This window comes from Echinops telfairi, unplaced genomic scaffold (genome assembly GCF_000313985.2).
Source record: "Echinops telfairi isolate 266 unplaced genomic scaffold, ASM31398v2 ScPeMD7_11;HRSCAF=52, whole genome shotgun sequence".
NCBI classification, from domain to species: domain Eukaryota; kingdom Metazoa; phylum Chordata; class Mammalia; order Afrosoricida; family Tenrecidae; genus Echinops; species Echinops telfairi.
In genome coordinates, this window is record NW_022103908.1 from 23444961 (window position 1) to 23457117 (window position 12157).

A 12157-nucleotide genomic window follows, 5' to 3' on the forward strand; every position below is an offset into this window, starting at 1 on the left:
CCTCCCTTCCTTCCTTCCTTCCTTGCTTCCTTCCTTCCTTTCTTCCTTCCTTCCACCCTTCTTCCCAACTTCTGTCCCTCCCTCCTTTCTTTCCTTCCCTCCTTAACAATTCTATTACAGCATCCAGACCTCTTATCATGCTGTGATTCTTATATAGTCAGGTCTTAACCCCTTGAAGCTTCTTTGTACATGAAAAACACAAGTGATTGCCACTTTTAAGAAAGTATCCTTGTCTTGAACTTCCAGCACTTTTACATGTTCACTGTGAAATGTTTGAGTGTGTATTCTGTTATGCTGATACTCCTTGGAGTGTTTGGAGTTTGTTAAACTACTAGGATGTTTAAATTAAGATTTTCCTTAAATATGGACTAGTTTTAGTCATTATTTCTTCTTCTTTTGTCTTATCTCACTCTTCATAGGTGTAAGCAATGGTCATCTATTTCTGACAACCATTTTAACAGGGATTGCTTTAGCTGCCTCTTTTCCTCATCTCTCTCTTAAACTGGTTGCCTCTGTTGGCATTACTTCCAACCGTGAGGTTCTACTTATTGCTGAGTAATTTTTCTATTATTTTTAATACTGCTCTGAAGCATAAATTATTTCAAAGACTGATCTAATTATGTAAATTTCTGATCGTGGGCAGTTTCTGAGGTGAGTTTTTGAAGATAGTTTTAACTCCAGGAGGGCTGTTATCCTAGATTTATCTAGTAAATCAACTGTTGAACAATTGAGTTTGTTAGTCTCCAAAAAATATTAGCCTCCTTTTAGTTACGTATCATCCAAATTCCTATTGATTTCAAAACTACCCTTGGGTTTGAACTTTAGTACACTCTTTTCCAAGCAAATTCAACTGTCTAGATGAGAACATCAGAGATCTACTTAATATCAGGTGCCATCTAGGTCTAGTATATTGCAACTCATATAGTAATCCTACATACTACGAACACTAATTAGTCCCGTAACACCTTCACAATCATAACAATGTTTGAGGTAATTGATAGAACTACTGTATCAATAAATTTCATTGAAGATCGACTGTTTTTTTCTCTCAATGATTCTCTACTTTACCATCCTTAGGGAGGATTGGCCCCTCCTGTTGACATGTCCAGAATACAGTAGACTAAGTCTCCCAATTCTTGCATCTAAGGAGTGTTTGGGCTATACATCTTCCAAGATACGTGTATTCATTTATTCCCTTGAAATTCATGATATACAGTCAGTATTCTTTACTAAAATCACAATTCCACTCCCTAAGTTTTTCAGGCTTTTTTATTCATTGTTCAGATTCCACATGTATATTAGGCAAGTAAAAATTCCATACTATTCTTTCTAACGTTTTCTTGAAGTGAGCATTGAGCAATTCCATGTCTTAAGAACTAATTGTTCTTAGTTTGGAGCTAGAATTAAGTGTGAGCCCTAAATCATTTATATATCTAAGTTTTATATATATATATATACTCTTTTTAGAGACATCATTATTTTTCATGTTAGTGAACATTATAAATCATCCCCCTAAAGCATTAGGTAATTCTATTGATTGCTTTACTCATTTGACCCAAAGTACAGAATTTCAAGCACAGTTGAGAACAGTAGTTTATACAAGTATAGACTGATTTCAGACTACAGTACATGAATTATTGACTTATATAGATTAAATTCTTAAGTGACTGAACATTATTTACACAAATAAAATGGGCAAAAAATTCCATTACACACATTAGCAAAGGCGGAACCATGCCTACATTAGTAATTAATACATGTCATAAAAAAGCAAGGAGGGATTAATATGGTCAATGTATGGTAGTCTGAGACCATGATTCACTGAGTACCCTCAAAGAACAGAATCTAAAGCAAAGTCCAATGACCAGCAAGTCCACAACATTGGGGTAGCCATCATCTGCAACTACTCAGATTTGGGGATTTAAGCTTTAAATCCAACAAAGTATGTCACTTTCACAAATCTGCTATACACAAGTTTGAGGTAAAGTTGAGTTCACTTAATGGGGTTTCCACATCAAATACTTTTGGTGTGGACTTTTTTGTGTGTTGTATGTTATTTGGCTCAAAATAGCAGAGTCCAAATTCCTACTAGTCTATAGCACAAAGACTGGGTCACCAAGGGCTGAATGGAAACTAGGTAAAAAGTGTCCAACTAAAAAAAAATATCCAATTAGCAACATAGTGCCAGGTGTACTATCCCCTTGAGTTCTATGCAAGTATTGTTACTCTTTTTGTTTTTTGTTTTTTCCCCCCAATGGAAAGTTGTTCTTCCTGGATTACATAACCCATATATCAAAGGTTGTTAGTGATTCTTCCTCCAATCTGCATGCTCTATTCATATATAGTCCAGCTTCTCAGATCAATTGCTGTGTTAGTCTGGGTAAAGTAGGGAAACAAATCCACAGAAATTCATATGTGTAAGACTGTTTTATATAAAGGGTAAGTGTACATTAAGAAAGCATCCCAACCCAGTGTTGCCCAAGCCCATGAGTCCAACATTAGCCCACATGTCAGACACCAATCCACAAAGTCCTCCTCAATCTCACAAAACACACACTATACTGCTGAGTGCAGGAGGAAAGCCCAATCATTGGAGGTATAAGCATTTCAGCACTGGCAGTGTCTCCACACAGCTGCTCCAGGACCCAGGTCTGCATCGGGGTAGGTCCACGTGGCTTCTCCTCAGGGATGTCTTGCAGGAAGTGAGCTTTGCCAGCTGAAGCAGAGAACTAGCTAAGGCAGCTGCACCCTGGTCCGACCATCAGAGAGCAAAAGACCGGGAACATGAAAGGTGAGGGCTACCGAGCCATTTATCTCTCCGCCCTTCTATTAACTCCACATGTGTTTATCGGCAAGGTTGGCACAATAAATTTTAATTATCTCATTTTCTCAGCATATAGACTGAATATGTGTGGTGAAAGTTTACACCCTATTGCACATCTTTACATGAATGATTTTAAACCATTCAGTATAACCTTGTTCTCTTTAAACAATGTACAGGTTCCACCTGAGAAAACGTTCCAGTTTTACAAAGTTATCCACATTAATTATAGTACCCACAGTTGAATGTCTTTTCACAGTCAGGAAAACACAGGGAACCTTACACAGCACCCTCAAAAATGTCAACTGGTTTACATTCATTCAGCAAAAAAAAAAAAAGGAAGACCTTTGGTAAGAATTCTACTTCACAAGAACTGACAGTAAAATGGCAGAATAGGAATATTTATCCTGTCAACATGTATATGATGCTTTGGCATCAGCTAACGTGGTGGACAGACTGCATGGATAAAGGTTTGATCTCGAAACTCAATCAATTGCATGCCAGGTAACAGAGTTTCAGGAATGTTATTCTCTAAAGACATTTTATTTGATAAACTATGAGTAAATTGTTAAAATTTAAAAATGTATTTCAGAAAACTGTGTTATAAATAACTCTGTAAATGAAGTATCCTTTAATAGACATTGCTCTGAATTTTTTTCTTTTCAGTGTTTGATATAACAGTACATTAACAGTAGAAAGCTATCATTACCTTTAAAAATTTTGCTGATCTTTATGAGTATTGTTAATATCATTGAATTATGTCTCCATTATACAATATGTAAGGTTTACATTTGAACAAAATTATATTAAAAAACATGTCTATGAAACAATTGATCAGGGTTATAAACCATCATAAAAATTCACTTCGAGGAGCTGCCTCAGGGCTGTGGAAGGGAGGAGTCACCACCCTACCACCCTTCCCTCCACTCTGCTGCCCACCCTCTTCCTCCCTCTCCCCAACCTCTGCATCCCCCTCCCCTCCCCTCCAGCCCAGATGGCTGAGTGAGGCCGCCTGGGAGAGTGGAACCTGGAGGGAACAGGTGAAGATGACCTTGGCTCCTCCCCCTTACAGGTGAGCCAGGTGTTTATACCAGGCCAGAAGCTGTTGTTAGTCTTTCCCAAGGATATTCTCACAGATGGGGTACTGAGGGGGGATTAAGAGGGACCCTATGCTGGCCAGCTTCCCTTGTCCCCTCACCCCCATCCCCCAAAAAACAACTCCACGCCCATACTCTTTATATACCTCCTTATTGGAAGCAATGGCAAGGACCTATCGCCTCTGTTATGTTATTCCCCAAAATGCATCATCTCCATCTAATCATGAGGTAAAACTAGATATGCCCACATTGAGAAGCATTCAATAAAATAACATTTCTTTAAAAGCATTATTCATAAAAGATTAGAAAGAAATGAAAAAAGCACTATCAGCAATTGGAAGGAGGCTAAAGAGACATGATACGTATACATAAAAGGGGATACTGGACTGGATACTGAACTATGAAAAGACACATGTGGGAAAACTTGGAATTCTGAAAATCTATGAAATATACTTTGTAGTGTTGTACCCATGTCAATTTACTTTTAAAAATGTACTAAGATTATGAAAGATCCTGGGACACTATGTTTATGGTCTGTAGACTCCTTCTGCAATTCTTCTGTAAATCCAAAATTCTTTTAAAATTAAACACTTAGAATAAAGTATAAAAGACTTTTTTCTTCTGCCTAAGTAATTTAATACACGATCTTTTAAATGTACTAAATATCACTTTACATTGAAAGTCTGTAACTGGCCTCAAATTCTACTTGCGGTCACATGTGTCACTGTCACAGTTAGTACTGAGCCTATAGCTGCAGGACAGTATTCGTACTTTTGGTGAAAATATTGCTTTCCAATTCCTTAAAGATATTTATAATTAGCTTTGAGTAGTAAAAAGAGACAGAGAAATTCCAGGCTTATTATCACCCGCCCCCATCCTGCAAATCCAGTGATATCAAGTCCTCTGGAGCTCTGAGTCATTTTATAGGACAGAGAACACCTGCCGTATGACGTTTCCAAAGGTGAACATCTTTCCAAAGGCAGATGGCCACACCTCTCTCAGCTGGTTGGTTCCAATCGTATTAACGAATGAATGCCTTAGCCACTGAGTCACCAAACCTACTTAAATCTATTACAGTTATGAGGGGTTTTTAAAAATATTTTATTCAAGAATTTATCCCATGCTCTGTAAGGATCATGCACTATATCAAACTATGGACAGAGTGATGTATGAATTCAAATAATGAAGGGAAAATTCTGTGCATGATGACAGTCTGTTTTATATAATTTTCTTTGTGCTTATCCTGTTCACAATATCTAGATAGATGGAACGCTGGACTCCAGCATAGTGAACAGAAACCTTGCTATGCATTCATTTGCTCCATTGAATTTTTCAGACAACCTGTGTGCTAAATTCCAAAAATGTATAATGCAATATCATTTGGAGAGACAATGTAATGCCCTTAAGTCAGTTGAAAGTAAAAATGGTCAACTAATTGTTATTAGTTATATTCCAAAAAATAGCTAGCACAATCTTGCCAGTATGCAAAAAACATTGAAATGGGCCTACATATACAAATAGTAAATGCTTAGTGCTGCCATGGAATAATATATAAATATGAAAAAAATACAAAAGTAGTCTATATTTTATCTTAAATTTTCTATATTAACATAGAAAAATATAAATTAGTAGCTGCTCTATTCTGTGAGATTACAAAATGAAGATATAAAGAAAATGAAATGAAGTTCAAATAAAGGAAAATCAAAAACTGAATTCACAGAAAGAGTATAACTACTATTACTTGTACAATTTTAAACTCAACTTGCAGACTAGTTGTGCAAAAATCCACTATAAAAAATAAATTATTAAGGGTTCATGAGGGAGGGGAGAGTGGAGAGGGAGGGGGAGGGGAAAAAGGAAAATGAGGAGTTGATTGCAGGAACCCAAGCAGAAAGCGAATTTTGAGAATGATGAGGGCAACGAATGTATAAATGTGCTTTACACAATTGATGTATGTATGGATTGTGATAAGAGTTGTAGGAGCCCCAATAAAATGATTGTAAAAATACTTTACTTCTACATAGAATTATTAGCCTGCACAAAATCATTTCATATTTATGCAGAACTCACAGAAACTTATTTCCTTTTATCAGTCAGTTATGTTGAATGCATATAAATATGCTTACTGTATAGATAACAAGCTGCTATCAATATAATTAAAGGTTAAAAGTTCTGATTTAGATTGCTCCTGCAATTAATCAACTTAATTTATATATGGTTCTTTCAGTCTTGAGTGAACTGCATGCTGCTATTTAAATTCACACACACCCCTCCCCCCCAATAAAGCATTTTACAAGGTTCTGTGTGATGACCTATAGATCCACCTTACTTTAGGGGACTTCTTATGAGAAACTCTAGGTAAGGAGAAAATAATTGGTTACCATGGAATCTCAGGTAAAAATAGCACCCGGAGTACTGGTGCACTTACCATCCTCTCAGAGAGAAGGATTTCAAGCAAAGCAGCATTAGAGTCAGGGATTTCATTTCATTGTTGAAATCCCATTTATCAGAAGATAGTTGTGGTTCTCAAACTGCAATGCAGCGAAAAGTTTAAATAGAATCTAGAACTGCTACAGATATAAATGCCATTATCGGGTCATTATGAGTCTGAATCAATTCCATAGCAGTGAGTAGACTGAGGGATTTCCTCAAAATGCCCACTCAAACAGTATATGTATTAAATTCTAATAAGGAAATAATTGTTCATCAAAATGCATCCATTTTAAGTACTTAAATTGAATATTGAAATTTTCCCAAAGCTGTAGCATTCTAATTTAATTTTTCCTTAAAAGTAAATTGATTGTTAAATGATCAATTTTATGTGATTTTTCAAGATTGCTGAATAAAATAGGATTTAATGGTAAATGTTCATTTAAACTAGTTTAATGTAAAAATATATCTCAAATATTTTACAAGATAATATGCCATTGGACGTTCAACTACTATTTTATAGAAATAAAATGATGTGAGATTTACATATGAACAATCATATATGAACCATCAGTTTTAAAAATTAAATTCATATAAACTAAAAAAAAAAACATCAAGGACAAATTTATCACAAAGATGGAATAAAAAGAGAAAAAAATACAAGGAAAAAGGAAAAAAAACCACCACCCCAAAACCTCCAAAAAAGCATACATAATTCCAGATCTGTCTGCTGACCTTTATGACTATCTCCCCACTAGTCCAGGGGTTGGGCATGGGGGTAGTCTAGGAACTGCCCCTCCTAGCCTGGTCTAATTTGGGGGAACCTTCAGGGTTTTGTGGCTTTGATTTGGTCCTGTTGTTGGTCTGTTATGTTATGTTTTTGTCTTGGTTCACCCCACTGTGGGGTGGTCAGACCAGACATACTCCCCGCTGTGTGTACCCAGTATTGTCCTCTGATGTGGTATGCTCCAGTGAAGCGACATCATGTCATGAGCTACTGTTGCCCTACAGTCCTCTCTGTGCCTTAGAGCTCTGTGCAGGGACGTCATCCTCAGGGCTTGATGTGCCAGGGTCGGGTATAGTCTCTCCTCAGGGCTTGATGTGCCAGGTTCGGGTATAGTCTCTCGCTCTCTTTTTCCTCCTTGTTTTGCTTCTGTATAGATGTGGCAGGGCGAATCCTCTCCCCAACCTATAGGTTGGTTTAGTGTTGTCCTCTGTGGCGCATAATGCTGGGTGGAGGGTGGGGTGTCAGTTTGACTCTGATTGGGGTTGGCCCTGTAGACTTCTTTGTTCATGAGTTGCTCCATGAGGTTACATTACCCTCAAGGTTTGATTCCCTTGCCCTGAGTGAACTAGTGCCCTACTCCCCCAGTGCCATCATCTCTCTTCCCCCCACTTTTCTCCCCACTCCCTGCCCCCAGCCCTTTCCCCTTATTTTGTTGGAATGACATGTACTTTCTTGGGTTTGGTCTGTACCCCACGCAATTTGTGTACTAATGTACTTGTCCTTTTGTGATTGGCTAACTTTGCTTAGCGTTATTTCCTCCAACTCTTTCCACGAGAGGGTGTGCTTCATGTGATCATCAGTGCCTTTGACTGATGCGTGGCACTCCATTGTGTGAAGGTGCCAGAGTTCTCTAATCCACTTTTCTATCAATGAAAATTTAGGTTACTCCCAATTCTTTGTGATTGTGAATTGTACCACAATAAACAACGGAGTGCAGACAACTGGTCATGGTCTATTTCTTAACTCTTCTGGGTATATGTCCAATAGAGGGATTGCTGGGTCATAAGGTAACTCAATTTTCATTTGTATTAAGTATAGCCAGATGGCTTTCCCCATTGGCTGTAGATATCTACACAACCACCAGCAATGGAGGAGAGTTCCTATTACATCCCCTCCAACTTTCATTCTTCTCTGATTTTCTGATTTGGGCTACCCTCAAAACTGTTAGGTGATATCTCATAGTTGTTTTAAGTTTCATTTCTCTGATGGGTAATGATTGGGAACATTTTCTCATATGTTTATTGGCCATTCAGGACTCCTCCCTAGTAAAACTTCTGTTCAGATCTTTTGTCCACATCCTCAGGGGGTTAATTAGGAGTTGTCAAAATTCAAGCTGGATTCAGAAGAGGACATGATACAAAGGATAAAATTGCTGATGTCATATGGATCTCAGCGGAAAACATAGACAACTAAAAGACAATGCTCACTGTTGTTGCTGGATGTCATGTAGTTAGTTCCAACTCAACGCTAAGCTGTGCACAACATTTATCTGCCTGTCCCTGTCCCATATTCACAGTTGTTGCTATGCTTTAGTCCATAATTGTTTTCAGTGATTCACAGAAACAGAATCACTTAAGTATAATATGGAAAACAAAGGAAAACATCACAAAGTCATGATCAGTGGTGGATCTATTCATCAGAGTGGCAGGTGTCCCACCTGCTACAGAAATGGGCAAGGAACCATGGTTGGGACACAGACATATTAAACATATAAAAGCTTGCAAGACAGGTTCTGGACTTCAATCAAAGTAATCAGGATATGGCCCATAAACGTGTAGACCCAATACCCCATGCTTCATCAAGACCACACCCAGGCAAGTCTCTAAGAACTAGACTGCCCCTCTGTGTTTGTCTGGATTGACTAGAGAAACAAAGTTATAGACACTCCTATGTATATGAGAGAGTTTTATATAAAGGCTAATTGTATATTAAGAAGGCATCACAACCCAGTCAAGTCCACGCCCATAAGTCCTATATTAGCCTATGTGTCCAATACCAACCTATAAAGTTCTCTTCAGATTCACAAAACACATGCCATGACACTGAATGCAGGACAATCACAGGCCAGTGGGTAGAAAGTCTTTGGATCCCATGGCACTGTAAGCATCTCAGTGCTGGCAGGGGGCAGGGTTCTCTGCGTGGCTTCTGTAGTTCCCAGGGATGCATCAAGGTAGGTCCATGTGACTTCTCCTCAGGAATGTCTTGCAGTAAGTCAGCCTTAGTCCTGGTCAGTAGAACCTCTCCAAGGGAGTAAGGAGAGAGAGAGAGAGAGAGAGAGAGAGAGAGAGAGAGAGAGAGAGAGAGAGAGAGAGAGAGAAAGAGAGAGAGAGTCTTCTGCCTCCAAGAAGGAAATCCAGGAATTCCCAGAATCCTTAAGGGGAAGTCCACATCCACAGAGAGGCCTCATTGGCTGTATCCAGATTGACAAGCTTGATTCCACCCCTGCACTCTTAATCCTCAAGTTGACACCAGATTATGTAACTACCACACCCTCCTTGCACTGACAAGGAGAAAGTTGGCAATGCACTTTAAAACACATGGTGCCAGAGTACAAAAAACCCATCTGTAGACAATGGGACATGCCTTCACAGAAAGATCACAAGGAAGAGAGGAGTCAGTGAGGGCGCAGTATAGCACCGATGAAATACACAATCTTCCTCTGGTTCCTTGAGGCTTCCTCACTCCCCACTATCATGACCCTAGTCCTGCCTTTCACTGTGAGCTAGACTGAAGCACATGCACAGGTACAGATAAGAGATAAGAGCTCAGGACACATGAAATCCAGGAGCAGGAATGAAAGTAGTGATACCAGGAAGGTGGGGAGAGGAGGCGAGGAAGAGGGAACCTATCACAATGATGGATACATAACCAGCTCCCCCAGCCCAAGGGGGAATGAACAACAGAAACCATGAAACAGTGGTCAGTACAAAGATATGAAAATAATTTATACTTTATCAAGGGGTCATGAGAGTGGGTGGAAAGAAGGAGGGGAAAAATGAGGAGCTGATACTAAGGGCTCAATAAAAAGTAAACGTTTAGAAAGTGATGATGGAAACATGTACAAATATGCTTGATACAATTGAGGTATGGGTTGTTATAAGAGCTGTAAGAGCCCCCAATAAAATGATATTCTAATTAAAAAAGAGGAAGAGTTTAATGGACGATAAATCTATGTGGAGTCTCAAAAATGGATTTATGGCTCTCACTATCAAACACGGTCTTCTGTACGTGCTCAAAATCTCAGCTCCGTAAGCTTAATCACCATCTCCTTTCCTTCCGACTTGGAGCGATTGCGCTGGCTTTGCTGCTGTAGAGCATGAATTCTTATTAAGGGTAAAACCATTGTTTATTTATTCCTTAAGATGTATATCAGCTCTTTCTCTTAATTTATTGGGATAACCAGTATTTTCTAATGAGTAATTATAATAGCATAATTATAGGTTAACAGTATTATTAAATTATGGATGAAAGCCAAAATATAATTGCTTTGTAATAATACACTCACATTTTCTTATAAACATTTCCATTTCTGATAATGGAAGAAAATCTTTAAAAAATATTTCTTTAATTTTGAGCTTTATTTTTTCCACATACATTTTTGCAAATTTTCAAGACTGGACATTTTGTTCTTTGTTGGAGATCATCTAACTGGACCTAATATGCGTTTGTATTAATATGTGTAGAAATTACTTGCTCCCTCATCTTTGCTCTAAATTTAATTAAACGTTTCATAGGACATCTTATAAAGTAAATTAGATCTCAAATTCTGTTCACCAGCTTTGTAATAGACTAAGGTGTAGTTTTCCAAACTTATTTGGCCAACCATCCCCTTTTCAGAAAGAAAAAAAAATACTGCTCCTTTGCAATTAAAGGCTTTTGTACAATAGTGAATAATCCAGGATAAATATAGATTTCTATTTTGTAGACTCCTGGACCATTGCACCACCTGACAGAGGAAATTATAACTCACTTTGAGAAACATTGGGCTAAGGTTTACCATAGGATCCCTAAATCCATTGGGTCTCCACCAAGATTCAGCTTTCATTGAATTGCTTCTGATCATTGGCAATGTAAAAAGTTCTGCACTCTGTCAGATTGTGTGCTAAAACCAGATTGCTGGTCTCCCCTTGCCAGCCCAGGAAGGGACACTCTCAGTCCCAGAGATTTGCTTGGGCAGATGTGTCTTTGGTGGAGATTGGAGCAGTAGGGTCACATTGTTTGGGTCATACTCTTACCAGTTTGGCCAACAGGTCTCAGAATCGATTTTTCTGTAAACTTTTCTAACCTAAAATAGTGTCTGTATCTCTCAACTGCTGCTTTCATGATCAATGATTGTGGATCCAAGAAAGAGAAAATCCCCAACAAATTCGATCTTTTCTCCATTTATAATGATTTTACCAAATTGTCCAGTTGTGAGGATTTGGGTCTTCTTTACGTTGAGTTTTAATCTCTACTGAAGGCAACAATCCTTGGTCTTAAACTGTAAGTGCTTCAATTCCTTCTCACTTTCAGCAAACAAGGTGATGTAATTTGCATATGGCTGGTTGTTAATCAGAATTCCTCCAGTCCTGATGTCACACGTTTCTTCATATCATCCAGCTTCTCAGATGATTTGCTCAGTTTATAGACTGGACAAGTGTGGTGAGAGTATACCACCCTGAAGTACACCTTTCATGATTTTAAACCATGCAGTATTCCCTTGGTCTATTCTCACATCTTGATCCATGTACAAGTTCAGAAAGAGTACAGAAAAGGGTTCAGGAATTCCTATTCTTCTCAACGTCATCCACAGTATATTATGGTTCACACAGTCAAATGCCTTTGCATAGCCAATGAAGCACAAGTAAACATCGTTCTGGTATTCTCTGCTTTGAGCAAAGATCGATCTTCATAAAATATGGTATTCATCTTTGATCAACAGCTGCCAAATCGATTTGCCCTCTAAGACTTATCTCTCTTAATTAAGAAGTTGGAACAAAAAGGAAAAAATTCTTACGATCATTTTCTTCTTCCCCTTATGTA